The sequence below is a fragment of the Danio aesculapii genome, chromosome 24 (assembly GCF_903798145.1).
Source record: "Danio aesculapii chromosome 24, fDanAes4.1, whole genome shotgun sequence".
Taxonomy (NCBI): Eukaryota; Metazoa; Chordata; class Actinopteri; order Cypriniformes; family Danionidae; genus Danio; species Danio aesculapii.
In genome coordinates, this window is record NC_079458.1 from 14,896,630 (window position 1) to 14,916,742 (window position 20,113).

General features: G+C 34.3%; 1 protein-coding gene across 1 annotated transcript in view; it reads left to right on the forward strand.

The window, feature by feature from the left end:
* The first annotated feature begins 3,052 nt into the window (after positions 1-3,052).
* fndc3bb (fibronectin type III domain containing 3Bb) overlaps positions 3,053-20,113 on the forward strand; it is a 126,882-nt gene continuing 109,821 nt past the window's right edge. The window contains exon 1 of the mRNA XM_056450266.1: positions 3,053-3,172. The gene's annotated coding sequence lies outside the window, so the exon portion shown is untranslated. The remainder of the gene's footprint in view (positions 3,173-20,113) is intronic.

Below are 20,113 nucleotides of genomic sequence, written 5' to 3' on the forward strand. Positions count from 1 at the left end.
GTTGTAATACCTCATCTGAACCCTGGAGCAGTGATTTTGAAATCACAGCGAAATTTACATTAAAAGTCCTCGTGTGTGAGAACACCGATGCATCGTTTTTTACACATCATTTGCTATTATTCATTAATTTTGAATCTATTCATTATTTATTATTTAGATTTTTAAGTAAATTACATTTAAAATAGATTTGATCTTTTCGGTTCTGTTTTCTGCAATTAGACTGACTTTTATTTTGAAATTTTCTGTCATGTAACATTTGTTTACAGTTGTTTACATACGTCACTTTGGAATGTACTGTATATCAGACATCTGTTAGTTCCACTATGAAAGCATTGGGCTTTTTATTATTTTACTACGTTTACCACAACTGCTATTACCACTAATATGATTGCTGTTATAAAGATGTGTGTAATATTAGTCGTCGTGATGATGCTCCTTCTGAAGTAGTTGTAATATCCTGCTTTAATAAAGCGCTCTTCCATTGTTTCATCCCTTTAAATGTATTTTAAACATGAGCTGTAATTACTGTAAATTACCACAAAGTGGCGCTGTATCCTATCTTTATGAAATTGCCACCCATTCTAGCAACAGATTATACTTCTGTATAAATCTTTTTTAAGTAATTAATTAAACAGCAAAACCAAAAGATTCAAGATTCCTCTTTGCCCACAAATTAGACAAGTCTTTCAAAACCTTTTTTAATTAGGCTATGAGTTTGGAATGTCATTCACACGTACTGTATAATACAATAATAATAGATATGCATTTAGTCATGGGACATAATGGAAGTGTGAAATCTTCTGGTGCATCCTGTTTAAGGATGTGGAACCTAAAAAAGGAACTTAATATGTTTGTGCGGGAAAAAAACACATGACTTTTAGACCAGTAATGAATTTTGCATGGGTTGCGTGCTGCTTGTAATTTGATAGATAGATAGATAGATAGATAGATAGATAGATAGATAGATAGACAGACAGACAGACAGACAGACAGACAGACAGACAGACAGACAGACAGACAGACAGACAGACAGACAGATAGATAGATAGATAGATAGATAGATAGATAGATAGATAGATAGATAGATAGATAGATAGATAGATAGATAGATTAAAACTATTATTTATATATTTTCAAATTGCTCCCTAGTTCAAATGATTAATTAATAATAGTAATAATAATAATAATAATAAACAGGGGCAGATTTAGAGATTTGGCCTATAAGCAATTCCAGCCATGGGACCAAACAGAACCAGCGACCTTTCTGATGTGAGGTGATCGTGCTACCCACTGCGCCACCGCGTCGCCTGGACTGATCCACGATTCATAATTTTACATTAATTTATTTGTCAGACCCTCACCATACACTGAAAAAAGTGTTGCATGCAAAACTGTTGCAAACAATTTATTTGTGTTGAATTTAAACAAACAAATTAAATTTAACAATGTTCAACTTAATTTGTTTGTTTATATTCAGCCCAAATAAATTGTTTACAAACACTCACCGTAAAAAAATTGAGTAAATCCAATGAATCATCTTTGAATAATTTTTTTCAGTGTAGAAAATATGACAGAAAACTATGTTATTTATTATTTATAGAATCTCCTAGGTACTTATTGAGGGCCCCCATATTTTCTGGGGCCCTAATTGGCTGTTTACTGCTCTTATTGGTTAAATCTTCTGCTGGTAATAAAGTAAATAACATACACACAACTCACACACACTCACCACCTCTCTTTCTCTCTCTCTTTCTCTCCCTCTCTCTCACACACGCACACATTTAGTGTAAATTATGAAGATTTACTGAAGTTGCATCTTAAATTCTACATGGAATAAACTGAATAAAATGAGTAATTTAAATAGTGATTAAATGAATGCAAATTTATATAATATGCTAAATTATAATCATTTAAGGGCATCAGTGAGTAGATCGATCGCCCCACAGCAAGAAGGTCACTGGTTCATGCCCCGGCTGGGTCAGCTGGCATTTCTGTGTGGAGTTTGGATGTTCTCCCCGTGTCTGCATGCTCTGGTTTCCCCCACCGTCCAAAGACATGTGGTATAGGTGAATTGAATAAGTTAAATTGACCATAGTTTATGAGTGGTGTGTGAATGCAAGAGTGTATGGGTGTTTCCCAGTGTTGGGTTGCAGCTGGAAGGGCATCCTCTGCGTAAAACATATGCTGGATAAGTTGGCGGTTCATTCTGCTGTGGCGACCCCTGATTAATAAAAGCTGAAAAGAAAATGAATGAATGAATGAATGAATGAATAAGAATTTATACTTAAAAAAAGAAAAAAAGAATGGGAATAAAATAAAAAATAAAAAATAAAAAAATAAAAATAAAATTGTATTCTGAAAAATACATAATAATAAAATGAAAGATTTATAGTTTAGATATATATAGCCACGTGAAAAATACTATAGTAATTTGTAGTAGATAAATACCATACCAATGTAGACCTACTAAACTAGTAAAGTGGTTGAATTGTTAATTTGCATAATTGCTGTGGAAATACAACAATAGTGATAAAACAAATTACCCAATACTGTATTTTTCTACAACTAGTGTACATGCTACAATAATAGCTGTAAAAAAGTTTACGGTAGCCTACAGTATTCTGTAGAATTCATTAACAAAGTGTTGTAAATAATGTAGCTACAGTATAATACACTTCGCTATAGTATGGTTCAAAACACTATAATTCATTCATTCATTTTCCTTAGGCTTAGTCCTTTTATTCATGGGTGTCGCCACAGTGGAATGAACTGCCAACTTATCTAGCATATGTTTTACGCAGCGGATGCCTTTCCAGCTGCAAAGCAGTAGTGTGACACAACACTATAATTTTTACTATAAATTACTTCAGTATTTTTTCATGTTTGTGGTTATATAGTTTAAACAAACGTTGCTAAATCAAGGGCCTATATATTTTTATTGAATTTACTAAAATTAAATAAACAAGAGTGAGTGGCCTGTGTAGGAAAGCTCCGGGCGTGTGTTAGGTGTTTTACGGTAAGCTTCTACACCCCCATGTGCGCTTCCACATAATTGACATGGCGGAATTCCACACTGCTCCTCTCTGGTCCACCGTGGATTTCGCAGCAACGGAATGACACGCTTTCTATTTCGGGACTAAAGTGTTAACACGCAAGATTTACTGAATCTGAGGTAAGTTGGCGCGTTTTGTTCAAATGTATTAAGACTTTATGGTATTTTTACAAAGCGCCCAGAGAAACTGTTTCTCAAAGTTTCAAGTTGCAGAAAAGTCTCGAGCCGGTTGAGCCTCTGATGGGAAAGGGAAGTCTTGAACCCATTGGAAACGAAACGAAACCTATACGAAACTTAGAGCTTTAAACTTTAAAACTGAATCTTTTGCTGAGCTGATTGCGTTGAATTGTATCTTGAGACTGATTTTACGTTTTCTTTGACAGATATGTATATATTTAACAAACAGTGCTGCAGTGGCAAATATGTAGCATCTTGTGTTCTTTTGCAGGAAAAAAACATTTGATGTATATCCTGCATTTTGTGTTATTTTGCTGGGTTAAATAAATGCATTTGTAATCAGAAACTAATATAATTTTTGATTAAATGTCTTTTTTTGTTTAGAGTTAATAGAGAGGGCTTCCGCTGCATCTTTCCTGGAAACTTCTGGAATTCGATAGCCTATTCATTACGAAACATTTTTAATAACACAGGGTCTGTTTGTATAATAATCACCCTGCGTTCATATTCATTTAATAGTGAAACATTTTATACGAGGCTCAAAGGTGTTGTTAAGATGCCAGAGACTGATGGAAAGTGACACGTCAATTCCAAGAAGTTGTTTGCTTTTAAAGCGTCACGCGAATAATTTAATTTCGCAATGTCTGCGTTGTTACATCACTGCAAAGAGCGTGACGTAAATTGTACAAACACAATCCAGTTCCGTTTACATTGTTGTTGTAATCATCATCATCATCAAAGCTGTTTGCATATTCTTCTAAAGAGAGAAACTATGCCAACTTGCATTGTAGAAGAGCGTTCTTTTTTATGAATCATTCAACTGCTTTGAACGATCCGTTTTATAGAAGTAGTTCACACAATCATTATTTAGCTGTTTATATGCTCACTTTCAGGCCATTATATGATACTTATTTTCTTTGGTACAACTTTTTTTTTTTTTTTTTAGCTAAAACTATGCTTATTCATAAAATGTTAGTTAGGGATGCACAATATGAATTTTTTGGCTGATATCGATAACCGATAACACGGAATCTGCACGTGTAAATGTGTGTAAATTTATATTTATTCAGTTTTTAAATAAATTTCAGTAATACTATTCTCTAATATGAAAGTGTTCATATGATTTATTTACAATACAGTTTGTAAAGTCATATTTTCTGTCTTATAGAAGACATATTAGATGAGACATTACATGTCTTTGTTTACCAAATAGGCGGATCTAATAGGATTTGTATTGTAAACATTCAATAAAAGTTTCATATATTACGTTTTTATGTATTAAGCTACGAAACTCCCAAAATTCTGCACGGAAATGGGAAAAAATTCGCCACCATTCAAGCGAAAAGCTAAACACAGATACTATGTTTTACTTTCGAAAATGCGGCATAAATTTGTCCCATTTGGCATTTTTAGATGCTTTTGAACACGTGTAGGTGCTGGTTGTCAATCAGACAATGCTTCTATGTGCGTTCTTGCTGTCAATTGCAAAAAAATGATCGATGAAAGGTGTGTTATAATGCACTGGACAAGTCTGAACATGCTTGTACGAGACAGCCAGTTCTATATAATTATGTAGTCTATCGGCTTAAATATATCGCCCTAATTTTGATATCGGATTGATAACGATAGCATTAAAAATATCATTTATCGGCCGATATCAATATGACCACCGATATATTTTGCATCCCAAATGCTATTCAATTTTAGAGTCCAAAAAAAAACACGACAGTCAAAGCTAAAATTGATCTAAAACATTGAAGTTTTATGAAGTGAAATGATCAGTCTGTGCAGTAAACTGCATCCTGGAAAATTCTTGAATTTGATACCTATTTATTATAAAACCAGCTCATTATTGTGCTATTGTCTCTTTTTTTCTTGCATAGTCAAAAAGCCATTAGCATTTTATGAATCGCTAATGATGGTTTCAGCTAAAAAAATGTCTTCAATTTTCTACTGAAGGAAAAAAGTTACTTCTCGGATGGCCTGAGAGTGAGTAAAATAACAGCAAATGGTAGTTTTTGTTTGAATCATCTCAACATGCCATGACTTTAAAGAATTTCTGAATCATTTTTTATTCACCGGATCAAAGCAAGAACTACGGCTTCATTGATTAGAAGGGGAGTGTTGAAATGCTGCAGTGTTGTTGACGCATTGTTATACCCTGTTTCCTTTGAGAATGATAGTGTTACAATGTAAACAGTTGCGAAATAAAATGACAGACTGTTCAAATGTATTCATAAAAACCCAATGCATTCAATTGGGTCTTTGGATCATTCCCGTGGACTGGATCTATTAGCCAGAGGAAACCCGATCCCAAATACATGACGTAATTTAACATTCCAGAGTGAATCTTGAGGTGCAGAAAGCAGCCTTGTAGACGTTAGAGACTCTGGGTTTTGGCATCAAGTTTGATTTCTCCCCATAACCTGTTACTGTAGTATTTATGTAGAGTTTATAGGGTCAGAAAGTGAAAACTTGTTCTGTAATGTAAAGGAATGAAACTTTTATAGCGGTGCAAACTTCAGCCCAGTTTGAGATGAGTTGTCAAACATTGGGTTATATGCACTAAAGTTTTATTGTAGGTAACGCTTTTAAATCATGTCTTGTAAAGGAAATGCGCATTTCTGTGGTGGTAACGTGACCACAGTGTGAGCACTGATTTGTCAGCATCTTGCACCCCCCGTTAAAACTCACAGGCGTACCCTGACCCCTCCCAACCCTACAGCCCTTTGGCCCCAAACTCAAACGCTGAAAGAATGCAGTGCTTGTGGGTATTTTCTGGAGTCCTATCCCATTCTTTGGCTCAATCTCCAGTCCTGATGATAAAGCCAGGCTATATTTAGTGCTTTTTACAATCTCCTTAAAGAGAGAGCTCACTCAGAAATTGTCATCATTTGACTCACCCTCCAATTGTTCATGATTTTATATTGTTCATAACTTTACAACTACATTTGTGTTCTGTTGAACACAGTAGAAGATGGAAACTAGTAGCCATTGACTTCCATTCTATGTTATTCACAATTATGGATCTCAATGGCTACTTGTTTTCAATATTTTTCAAGATATATTTAGTATTCAAACACACAATTCTTTAGTGTTTTTGGGGGTACAACTTAATTGTTGTATGTTCATTCTAGGGTTGTGCGATTTAATCGAAATCGAATCGTAATCGCAATTTGAAACATTGCGATTAGTTAATCGCAAGTAGCTGCAAGATAAAATATACAGTTCAAGTCAGAATTATAAGCCCACTGTTCATTTTTTTCCCCAGTTTCTGTTTAGCGGAGAGATTTTTTTCAACATATTTCTAAACATAATAGTTTTAATAACTCCTCTCTAGTAACTTATTTCTTTTATCTTTGCTATGATGACAGTAAATAATATTTGACTAGATATTTTTCAAGACACTTCTATACAGCTTAAAGTGACATTTAAAGGCTTAACTAGATTATTTTGGTTAACTAGGCAGGTTAGGGTAATTAGGCAAGTTATTGGTTAACGATGGTTTGTTCTGTAGATAGTCGAAAAAAAATAGGTTAAAGGGGCTAATAACTTTGACCTTAAAATGGTAAAAAAAAATTAAAAACTGCTTAATTCTAGCCGAATAAAAACTTTAATAAGACTTTCTCCAGAAGAAAAAATATTATCAGACATACTGTGAAAATTTCCTTGCTCTGTTAAACTTCATTGGTGAAATATTTTAAAAAGAAAAACAAATTCAAAGGGGGGCAAATAATTCAACTGTATATGTAAACTGAGGTGAAGTGCTTCAAAATCAGTCCGCTATGCTTCAGAAAATTAAACATGCTAGATTTTCTGCATTGGTGCCATGAGGCATTGCAGGAATGGTATTGATTTTCATTAACTATGCTATATTACACGAGAACAAATGATTGAATCTTGTGTCACAATGTACATTTGTCATTTACGACTCCCCACGACACCCTATGTCAAGTAAATCATGCTGAAATCGTGTGATCTGACCGGGGCTTTATAACTAGCCAAATGAGTGAGTATACGTTCATTCTGCCCAATCCAAATTGCACAACTGAACTACGCTCGCAATAAAAAAAAGAAAACAAACAGGAAAGCGCTGACAAGTATAATGTGCGATTTGAAGAAAATATCTAATTGCGTTTTTTTTTGTTTTTTTGACAAATATTTCGAATGCGATTTGATTTACGATGAAATTAAAACTTCAAGCTGATTTCAATTGAATTCAAGCTTTAGCTTAATCTCTAAGCCGTGGCAACAATTCTGCGACAGCTCTTAAAATATACCTGTTAATTTGTCTAATAATGCTTCTGAAGTAGCAGATGCCATTGCAAAGAAAAACATGGAAATATTTTGGTTTCAAAGTCACAGACACTGAACAAAAACAGGTATATTTTAAGAAGAGCTATCACAGAATTGTTTTTACGGCTTACAGATTATTGAGCTGAAGCTTGAATTCAATTAAAATGAGCTTGAAGTTTGAATTTAATTGTAAATCAAATCGCAATTGAAATATCTGTCAAAAAAATTGCATTTAGATATTTTCCTCAACTCACACATCCCTGGTTCATTCCACATAAATTTCTTTCATTCATTCATTTTCTTTTTGGCTTTGTGTCTTTATTAATCTTGGGTCACCACAGCGGAATGAACCGCCAACTTATCCAGCATATATTTTACACAGCAGATGCCCTTCCAGCTGCAACCCATCACTGGGAAACATCCATACACACTCATACACTACGGACAAATTAAACTACCCAATTTACCTGTACCGCATGTCTTTGGACATGGGAAACTGGAGCACCCGGAGGAAACCCACGCGAACGCGGGGAGAACATGCAAACTCCAAACAGAAATGCCAACTTACCCAGCCGAGGCTCGAACCAGCGACCTTCTTGCTGTAAGGCGACAGTTCTATCTACTGCACCGCCGCGTCCCACTTAAATTTGTAAGAAAGACAATTAAGTTAACTGAATGTGTGTTGAGAAAAGAATAAAAAAAGAAAGAAAAATGGATTAATTGAGCTAGAGTACATTGACTTTTTTTTTGTTAGGAACTAAAATGACAAAAGGGGAACTAAGAGTAATAGTTCACATTAATTTTCCTGACTATTTACTCCCCCTCAGGTCATCCAAGATATGTATGACTTTCTTAAAGGGTTTGTTTACATGACGCCATTTTCAACAAAAAGGAAAGCTTTTTACGGCCATTCATTTATATGGTAATGGCATTCTGGGGGCTTGAAAATGCAGACTTTTCAAAGTGCAGGACAAAACCGTTATCGACTCCATGTAAATTACAAAAATGCTAATTTGAGAAAACGGTGACAATATACACTTGCGTATTCAGCCTACATGCTTTTCTTTAGTCATTTTTTGTGGATCTGTGTGAAGGGTGTTTACTTTGACGACATTGAAATTAGTACACAAAAAATACTTACCCAATTTATGAGTGCAATGTTGTGGTGTAAATGAACCCTAAGGTGTGTGGGATTGTATTGGAAAAATCTGTTGCGACACTTTGTTTTGCTGCAATATATATTAAATTATGAATATGATTTCACTAGATTATTTGAATAACTCTATTTGGAAAGATTTCATTAATTAAGATCGACTTTGATGGCCAGGTCAGTTTCTGTGCAGTGGATCTGCATATATTAAGCAAAAATAAATAAATAAACATTGCTTTATGGGGAGTCTTAACAGTTTTCAAGTATAGAAATTGAATAAAAAATAGCATAGGGCTGCACGATAATGGAAAAAACTGACTGATATTTGTTTATATATATATTTATCCCAATGTATATCTATTGGGATACTGAATATATAATTTTACCAGATGAAATCATTATTTCTATTTAGAAAGTATTCATAATTTTCTGTTCACTGGGATGATTTTTTTAAAGAGTGTATCTACATAAAATATAATAGACCGTATAATAATCGACCTTATTATAATAAACGAAGGCCTATAAAAATAAATAATAATTATAAAGACCTTATAATAATAATAATAAAAAAGACCTTATAATAATAAATAAAGACCTCATAACAATAAAAAGACCTTATAATAATAAGGACCTATAATAATATATAATAATTACAAAGACCTTTTAATAATAAAAAGACCACATAATAATAAATGAAGACCTGTAATAATTACAAAGACCTTATAATAATAAAAAGGCCTTATAATAGACCTTATATAATCACTAAAATTCAGAAATAGAGCAAATACTGTACAAATAAAATATACAGTGATTTATTATTTTCTGGAAGTCTAGCAATTTTCAGAATGATACACAAATTTAATTATCAAATGTAAAATAACACTCTATTGTCCTATATGCATATACACCACACTGAAAAAAGTGTTGCATGCAAAACTGTTGCACACAATTTATTTGTGTTGAATTTAAACAAACAAATTAAATTAAGCAATGTTCAACTTAAATTGTTTGTTTAAATTCAGCTTAAATAAATTATTTACAACCACTTAACGTAAAAAATTTAGTAAATACAAGGAATCATCTTTGAATAATTTTTTTCAGTGCAAAAGTACTATTAATCTTTCTTAAATTAAGAAACATTTCTTATGCCTGAATATTTTAAATGGACTTAAATGATAAAGACAAGTATAAATGATAAATGTTATGGTAACTTTATGGTTAAACGTTTAAGAACTAAACAAATCATGAGCGTTTTCAAATGTGGCTACTGGTCAATTATAATACTGGTTAGACAGTGCAGATCCTGCGATGTGACTATTGCGTATGCGCATATTGTGATATCGATGCTGAAACAATATATTGTGCAACCCTAGTCATCATTGTATAAATAATAATCTCTTTATCTTTTAATCTTCAATAAATAATCTGATCTTGCAATGTGACTATTGCAGATAAACACATTGCGATCTGGATTATCCAACGATATATTGGTCAGCCTTGCCTACAAAAATATCCCTGATTCAGCAGTGCATGTTCACAAGATTCAATTGATGACATTTTCTGTTGTGTGGTCAAATATCGCGATGATTAAATATGAACTTGCTCAATTTTTCCAATGATATATTCCAAAATTGTAACTACTCTTTGTCTGAAAAAGCAATATTGTGCATCTCTGATGGCCTCTGGAGAGTAAATAGTAAGCAAATCTTAATTTCTGGGTGAACTAATTCCATTTTAAAGGCACATTGTAGACCGTTTTTTCCAAAGTGACCCCAACAGTTGTTATCATTAGCATTCTCATCCTGTACCATCATGTGCAGTACACCTGGTGTGCTTTTGGGCTTCTGTCTGTCCACTGCCTCCCAACTTTGAAGCGTGTTGATGGTATCTCAGGAACATAAACGCTTTGGCGTTTGTGCTAATGGCAATGTTTTGCTCTATCTGTCTGCATCATTTCCTGGCTGAGAGTGACTCTAATGATCTGCAAAGTGTCAGTACGCATTGTGTTGTCATTATGAAATTGGTTGAGCTGAATTGTTGCTAAATGGCAATTACCGCAACTGAGATGTTCTTATAAGAAATGCAAGACACATTTGTGAAACATTTGATCAAGGATTTAGCTTGGAAAGCGTGGTAGTGGTTGGAAATCTGGTTAAGGAATGGGTGATTCATGATGTGGAGAATTACTGGGAACCCTGATCACCATCATACCCTTGAGCAATGGGTTCCTCCTTCAGTCTGGTCCTTTTCGTTCTTTTCTCCCAATATATTCAGTTGAGGTTTTGTTTGTAAGTATGAGCAATTAATTTTGCTTCTCAAATCAGATTGGTTGAGTGGTGTTTCAGGAGTGCTGATTGGACACCGTTGCTTTTCGCTTTCCTTCATTGGTGTTGTTCTGTTTATGCGTGTTTCAGTATGTAAAAATCATTAATTATTCATGATTGCATCTTTATTTGGATGATAACAGGTGACCAAAATATTTATTTAACTTATTTGTTCAAATACACTGATTCTTTTAGTCATTCAACTGATTTGTTTATTATAGTACTCCTCCTGTGACACAATTGACAGAAAGTTGATGATTGTATCTCTAGAATAAATGTTTATGTGCTAAAGTTTAGTGCAAAACACTTATACAATTTGATCTTTTTCTTTTTTCTTTTCGTTTTTTTTTTTTTTTTTTACTTTTTATTGTGCATTAAGATTAAGGGAAATGTAGGGTCTTTTTGGAAAATTTTCCTATCAAACATGATTTTGTTAATTAGTTGCATCCCAACAGATGGGTTCAATAGAGGCAAATGATACAGGAATTGAATGCATGACAGTGGCTGAATTTGTAGCTGCATAATAATGCTATTAAATTGACCATATCTTTTATGACAGGAACTGTAGGAGTAATAAGAGTATGAATTCAGCAAATCTTTATGAATGAGTTACTTAATCATTCATTCAGTTACTTGATTACTAATAACAACTGATTCATTCAGTATCAGCACGGCTGTGTCGAACAGTTGTTCTAGTTTTTTATACTCTGGCACTGTCAAAAAAGAAAATGTCAGGTGCTGTTTACACTAGTGAGTTTTCATTTTAAAATGTGAAAGTTTTGTTATAGTTACCCCAAGGGCTGGGCGATTGGGTTATTTATTTATTTTTTTTCTCCAATTAATTCGAATTTACGTTTTAAGACGATTACATTTTTTTATTAAATCGAGGTATCGCGATTTTTAAAAAAAATATATATTAGAAACATTATAATTGCACCAATGCGCTTTGGTCCACTCTCTGTATTACGCTGCCTGTCTGGGTTTTAACCATGGTAGTAACGGACTGAACACGTAAACTGGACAGCCTAATTTAACCCAATGCATGAAGTTGTGGACATGCATTGCAGAGCTGGTGCAAATACAACAATAACAAAAGTTGTGTATTTTTCTTTTGTTAATACCTTTCGTTTGACACGCTTTGGTCCACTCTCTCACGCTGCTCCAGCGCTGCCTGACGAGGGGATTTACATTCAGACTAATGCAACGATTAAAATGATACATGACGTCATGCTTTACTAAGTTACTTCTGTGTAGATTGTCAAGACATATTCACTTATCAAGTTGATAAATTCAAAACATGTATGAAGGATGTAAAAACCTGCCATGTGAAAAAAAAAAACACGCCGATCTTAGTTTGGTTTGAACACGAGCAGAGGTGAGCAGCTGTAGTAGTGAAAAGTGAAAGTACCCGCCCCCACTACGTCAGTAGCGGACCTAGTTGAAAACATGGTTAAAACCCAGGCAGTCAGGCAGTGTAATACAGAGAGTGGTGCAAAGCGCATCAAATGATCGCAAAGAGCATCTCTAAAGCCTGAAACAGTAGACAGACTGGTCTTCCTCTCAAGAAAACCTGTAAAGAACAGCTACATGTAACTTATCAACAACATGCTTTATATTTGCACGATGGTCTACAAAGTGTTGTTTTTGTTTTGTTTTTACTGTTGTAAATTTTCTTAACTTTTTGAGTTGACTGATGTTATGTTTACATTGGTTAAAATTGTTTTTTTCTAACTATATATTCATAACAGAAGTATTTAATGTTTAACTTTTTGAGTTGACTGATGGTATGTTTACATTGGTTAAAATAGTTTTTTTTCTAACTATATATTCATAACAGAAGTATTTAATGTTTAATTGAAAATTGCACAATATTTACTTTGATATTTCATTCAAATCTTCTGCAATGATATTTAACTCGTGAATTTGTTTTATATTTATTTACACCTTGTTGACCAATTTATGTATGGCAAGGCCATTAACAATACAATGTGCCTTAACCAGATGGTTTTTCAGGTTACTTAAAAGAAAATGTTACTTCAGTCATGTTGTTGTAATGTTTTAAGTTGACTAGTTACACAATAAAAAAAATCTAAATTGTGAATCGGTCTAAGTTTATTAAAAAAAAAGAGATTTTTTTTTGTTTGCCATATCGCCCAGCCTTAGTTACGCCTGGTGTCCGCACTGTATTTGACCCTTGTAAACGGAGCCTCTTGAAAATGCTGGGGTTCTTTTGTTCTTTGTTCCTTATTGATAGATTGAAACGCAGACTTTTTGAAAATGAAGGCGTGGCTATCCACAGTCACTCTCTGATTGGCCTTCTGCCACTATTGCGTAACCTTCCCTGATGCATCAAGCCCCTCTCATACCATTGTTCGATCAGTAGTCAGTAAGTTAGGCCTTGTCCACACAAACACAGATATTTTCAAAACCTCTGTTTTTTTCCTATGCAGTTTTGCTGTTTTTTTTCCACATGAAAGTGCAGTATCAGGTGACCGAATCCTAAACTTTCTGAAAACTCTAGCCAGAGTGAAGATTTCCCAAAACTCCAGTTACAGTGTGGTTGAGTTCAGGCAAATTGAAGTTTTTCCATCATGATGTCAGCACGCACACTGTTTTCTCCTTTCTGATTGGCCAGAATGTAGGGTTCACACTAGGGCTGCAATATATTTTATGATTATGAATATAATTTTATCTGATGAAATGAATAGTGAATAGCTCTATATGGAAAGATTTCAAGCATTTAGATTGACTGAGATAATTAAGTCTTTTTCTATGCAGTGCATTTGCATAAGTCATAAAAAATTACAAGCATATATGAATACAACAGAGCAAACAGAGAGGTAAAAAAAAACAGCGGCTTTATGGTTTTCTGGAGAGTCAAAAGCGGGTCGCACACACCGCTCATCGCTGCGACACAACGTGCACATGACTGTTGGAAGTATCGCACACCAGACGTGCACATTCGAATGTTATTTAAAATGAAACTATTCAGATGGCGCGCCAGAAAATATAAACGGTGTCCTGAGTTGTAGCTGGGCACCGCGAACAGCCGCCGACTTGCAGCGATGTTTGCGTACATAGAAATCTATGTTTCGAATTCTAAAACGCGTGTTGCTGAGCGGCGCATTCGGTGTACGTTCCCCTTAACTGTATACAGGAGGTACAAAAATTGAATAATCAAACATAAAACAACATGGCCGTCATTGCATAATGTAACGAGGAGGCCGAGGCTTTGTGTAAGCCCTTTAATAAACTTCCGCATATGGATTCTAACAAAGACATCAACGAGTAAACATGCAAAGAGTCGGCAACAGGTAAGCAGTCCGGATCATTCAGCAAACAAAGGGGCAAATTCAAAAGACGTGATGTTAGGGCAGGCAAAAGTTCAAGGCAACAACAATCAGGTCAAAGCAGATCAAAAGGGCAAAGACAAAGAGCGTACATGATCAGAACAGGCAGGGTCATACACAGGAGAGCAGTCATGAAAGTCACTAGGAACAACGCTTGGTAAGGCAGGTAAACTGGCAATACTTCGCAAAGTAACATGGCCTGAGTTCTCGCTGATATACAGCCCAAACTGGAAGTGGGCGCAGAGGGAGCTGAGCTGAGTGAGTAGTCGGGCGAGGGCTCCCTCTGCTGGCGTGACGTTACACATAAATAGTTTTAAAATAATAACATCTTCATCTTTTAATCTTTAAATAAATGATCTAATCCTGCGATGTGACTGGTGTGAGTACACGCATTGCAATTCTGTGATGATTTTAAAAACTTTTAGGTATAAGAAACTACCATTAATTAACTGTAACGTTAATTTTATTGAATTGCTTTTATTTTTATCGTACAGTGAGGATACTTGAATACTCGGGACTCTGGAAACGTTAAACACTTTATTTCAATTGTATCTTTTTTATTGTTTTTATAGATCGTTATGGATAAAAATCCTCACAAAACATGCAAATACAGAAATGCACTGCAAATAGCACAGATCACAACGAAAAAAATTTTGTAGATTTGTTTATTAGATTTTTATGAAAACCACTGCAGAGTCATCAAAAAGCCAATCGATTATGATATTATGATTATAAATTTATAAATCTATATTTATAAAGATTATAAATTTTTTTTAAATTTCCAAATAGAGATTTTAAGTCATCTGGTGAAATTGTTATATCGCAAAATAAAAAAAAATTGCAATGTTAAATTTTTTCCAATATCGTGCAGCCCTTGCGTGAACTCATAGTGAAGGGCTTTTATCACCGCCTGTTGGTTCGGCGTGCTCTTAACATGCATCAAAGTACAAAACTCAATTGACAAAAATACCTGTGTGAACATAGCCTAAGAATGCTGGCAAAATATGCGCACACCTAGTCAGTGTGAATGGTCATGTATCATGCGTTTAGACTGTACACTGAAAACCCTAATAAGTTGACTGAACTAAATTAACTGAGTAAACTCGTTGCCTCAATTTAATTGAGTAATGGAGTCTCCCAAAACTTGCATATTTAAGTTTATTTAACTTGCCGATTTTGTAGAATATACTTAAATTGTTCAGTTCACCAAACTTAGTACTAAGTTTGGTAAACTGAACAATTTAAGTATAATCTACTTTAGTACTAAGTTTGGTGAACTGAACAATTTAATTATAGTCTACAAAACCGGCAAGTTGAATAAACTTAAAAATGCAAGTTTTGGGAGACTCCATTATTCAATTAAATTGAGGCAATCAGTTTACTCAATTAATTTAGTTCAGTCAACTTCTTAGGGATTTCAGTGTTCCATGGATAACAAAAAAATCATTCTGTTACAATATATATATATATATATATATATATATATATATATATATATATGCATAAGTAAAAATAAGTAGCCTTTTATTCACATTATGATGAATAATTATTCCTGAAGCCATTTGTTTTCTGATTTTAAAAAAAGACATTACACTTAAAAGGTTACGCATATTTGTGAAAATGACCTATTTTTTCAAAGGATTAATTATGATTTTGAGCTCACTACACTTGAAATCTTAAGTTTATGCATTTTCATGATACATAAGTTAAATTAACTCATATTTTTAAATGATAGGACCAAAATGCAAAATTGTAAGTTATGTTCAGTCAACTTTACTAAATTGTTTAAGTACAGACAACAATAGGGTTTACAGTGTATAGTTTGGAGAGAGTTAATTTTTTGTCTGGATGAGGAGAGTTTTCATTGTAAACCAGTCTTTAAGTGGAAACACTAGTATAAACACAGCCTCAGATGCTGTGAATGGTTCATGGATGAGCTGGTGCATCACTTGGTTTTCCTTCTGATCCTCACCTCTTTGCTCATAGGTGTATTGGAATGCAAATTAAAATGTATATTAGGTGTCGAGGCCAAACTTTTCTTGCCCTTGGATCAGCTGTCAGTTGCTGGAGGCAGGATTAAAAAGTGGATATCGATCCTCATCTCTTCTACTGAGCATCATGATCATAAAAGCCTATTATAGGTGTAGCTCCAGCATCACTTTGCCTCAGATGTTTTCTGAACTTGATGATCTACCTTTCTACTGTCTACAGATGTCAAGCGGAACATGTTTGACACAGATGTCCTGAACATAAATACACACTAACCTAGCTTGCCTGTTTGTAGCTGAGGCCCAAATCAGGATAAGGAATGTGACCTGTTGACCTGTAGAAGAAGAGGGAGGGAAAGGGATGAAAGTGCTGTCGGTTTGTTTTGTACATACATGCACATGTTGATTCCCACTTTGCCTTGTCTGGAGGTTTGTGGACTGAAACTAGTTGTTCTAAATGATTAACCTGAATATTAAAAGGTCATGAACTGAATCTTTTTGTAAGACATGCACTTCTAGTTAAAAATTGTAATGTTTGTATTCTGTTGGTTGCGTTAGAGTTACTTGACTGGGATTGTGTGGATTACTTTGAAATTGAAACCAAAAGAAATATTGTGCCCAGTTCACCTGCATTTGATTCACTGAAAAGAACTAGATCATACGCGTTTGGGAATTTCATTCCACTGTTTACACTATATATTATTTTAAAGTGTGATTTGAACGGCAATGTTTTGCTCTGCATGTCTTGAATTACTAAAAAGGACCAGCTGATAAAATTCATTTGTTTAGGAATCTAGAATTTCTGTTTCCCTTAAGCCTGATTTATACTTTCGCCTGGCGCCGCATCGTGGACCTCCGCTGACTGCACGTGCACCTCACGAAGTGGACGAGGCTTTTATACCTGACACATTCACCGTTGTGATATTCTTTAAAACCACAGGGGGCGGTCTAAAGTAACCCACTGTAAAGTCGAGCGGATAAACGAAAGTAGGAAGTTTCCGGAACTACGTCATACCATTGATATCATTCAAGATTTTAAACTAATTGTTTTTATTATTTTTAGAAATTATTTTGATGAGTATAACTTTTTACAACCATTCAAGATTTTTTTTAATTCAAACTTTTAATGCATCACTTGCTTTTGTTCATATCTCGTTTTACCTATTAAAGTTTATTAAAATATTAATGACAATAGAACATGAGTTGCTCTAATAATAATAATAATATATATATATATATATATATATATATTATTTTATAATTTTTATTTATTTTTTTTTTTTATTATGGCAAGAACAAATTTTTTGTTTTTTTTAACCCCCCTCAGCAATTCACACATTACTGTCTGGCTAGTTTGTCCTCTACTGATATGCTTAAAAGGCAATAACGGTCCAACATTCCTGACCATTATCACCAATAAAGACTAAAAGCAGGGCATCAGTATATTATAAACCGATAGTTTCAAATATTCTTTTCCAGTTATCAAAGAAATAATTTGTGACTTTTTTTAGTTTTGTAACTATTAAATTGTTTTAAATTCAAAATTGTAATGTATACATTAGAGTAAAACTTATGAATTGTGGAAAAACATATTCCGTCATTGTGTTTTAAAACCACATGGGTCTCCACTTTTGCCATGGCCTCTCTTTTTGGTTTTAACTAACTCATCTCTCAGGGTTTTCCAAACTTTTCCAAAAACTTTTTTCCTTTCCCACTACTTTGCATTTTCTAGAATCGTTGTCCATCTGGTTATCCCTATAATCACACATTGAATGATCATAAAAATCTGTGTACAGGCATACCTGTTTCAGACAAAATCTCTTCAAAGTGTTTCATATACTCGAGTCTCAAAAAAAAAACTGTGCTCCGCCTGCCGAAATCATACCTCGCGCACCCAAAACGAACCTCCACAAGCACAGCGATGTTGCCGCGCGCACTCAAGCGAACTTGCGGACGCATCGAGTATAAACAAGGCTTTAAGAGTCACCTTTTTGCGAATTTTATTTATTTCTTTGCTGGTTATGTTTATGGTTCACTAAATAGGGCCTAGGGCTTGTTTTGTTCAGAAATCAAATTGCATTACATTTTATTTTTATATATAGCCCTAGTTACTGGTTTCCAAAATTTTTCAAAATATCTTCTCTTGTGTGTTCAACAGAGAAAAGATACTCAAGCAAGTTTGAAACAAGTGGAGGAAGAGTAAACGATGACAGAATTTTCATTTTTGAATGAACTATCCATTTTAAGAGTCATTACTTTGTGATTCAGATTCTTCTGTTCCTGTTGTAATGCTTCTGATTCGTTAAAAAGAACTGGTTCGGAATCGGAAGAGTCATTTGTTTAGGAATTGGACTACATACTACTAATATACAGTTGTACATTGGTATTATTGTACAGTTGTATATTTTTAAATATACTATAACGAACTGATTCAAGTACATTAGTTTGTTCAGAAATCCAACCACACAGTTTCAACCGTATGTTTTGACGTGTTTAAAAGAACCACTTCATAAGAGTCACTTGTTTTGGAATCTGCATTAGTTTTTCAGATGATATGTTTTAATTTAGTAAAAGTGTCGGCTTTTTTGAATAGTTTAATTTAAAAATTGGTCCGTGCTGTGCTATTCTCCAAAAAAACTGATTCAAAACAGTCTTTGATTCATTTATCCATAAGTAAACACTGCTTTCGCTGTATGTTTTGATTCTCTTTCCTTTTTTTTACATTTTGAATTAAGATGTTAAGGGTGTGAGACTGTATAACTTCTTCCGCTGTGACCATAGCCTGCAAAACTCCTCTGTGCGATTGGAGAATATGATTCAGTCAGCCTGACCCAGTTAAGATGCTTCTCTGCTCCTTCTCAGCGCTCCGAGTCTGGATCACATTTCATATCGGGCTTACGCAACTCTGAATTTGGATCCTGGGAATCTCTTCAGTGTCTTCTTTCTCTGCACTGTCCCTCATTTTATTGTCCCCTATCTGCTAGTGTCTTTTACAGCAAGTTCTGTAAGGTGAGAGTGGATGGAGTTTCAATGTGTGTGTGGAGAAACAGGGTCAGCTTTTTTTGAGCTCATCTGGGTGTGTAACTGCATTATTGTGTCTTCAGGGAGGAACCAGGTCGTGCTCCAGAGTCTGTGGTGTCAGTGTTGGGTAACACATTTATCTCTTAAACGGGACAGAGGCGCTCAGATGATGCTGATTCTGTTATATAGACCAAAGCGAGAGAAATCGTTTAATAGCACAAGTGATTGACAGTGACAGTAATGGGAGGGCATATTTGACTCTTGAGAAACTGACTTTTGTAATCTCTCTAGAGTATCAGAAAAGATGCAACGAAGTTACAGAATGTTCTTGGATTTGTCAATATATGCCAAAGTCTGAAATCAGGTACAAGATGTCTATTTCACATTTATTTAAAATCTTTTTTACTAGTACTTGGATTATTAACAGTTTCTCAATTGAGATTTTAAAACTAAAGCTTATTTGACAACTTGATTGACACTAGAGCTATCAAGTAGGGCTGCACGATATCTGACATTGCGATATTTTATATTTCTGCAATATATGTTGCGATTATAAATACAATTTTGGCACAATTTGGAATAGCTCTATTTATTATTGAATGGGTAAAGTCTTATAGCGGAGTGCAAGCATAAATAAATAACATAGAGGAAAAATAAAAGTGAACTCAGCCCTGTTTACACTAATACGTTTTAGTTTTAAAACGGCATTTTAGAACGAAAACGATGCACGTCCACACTAGTGTTTCACCTAGCAT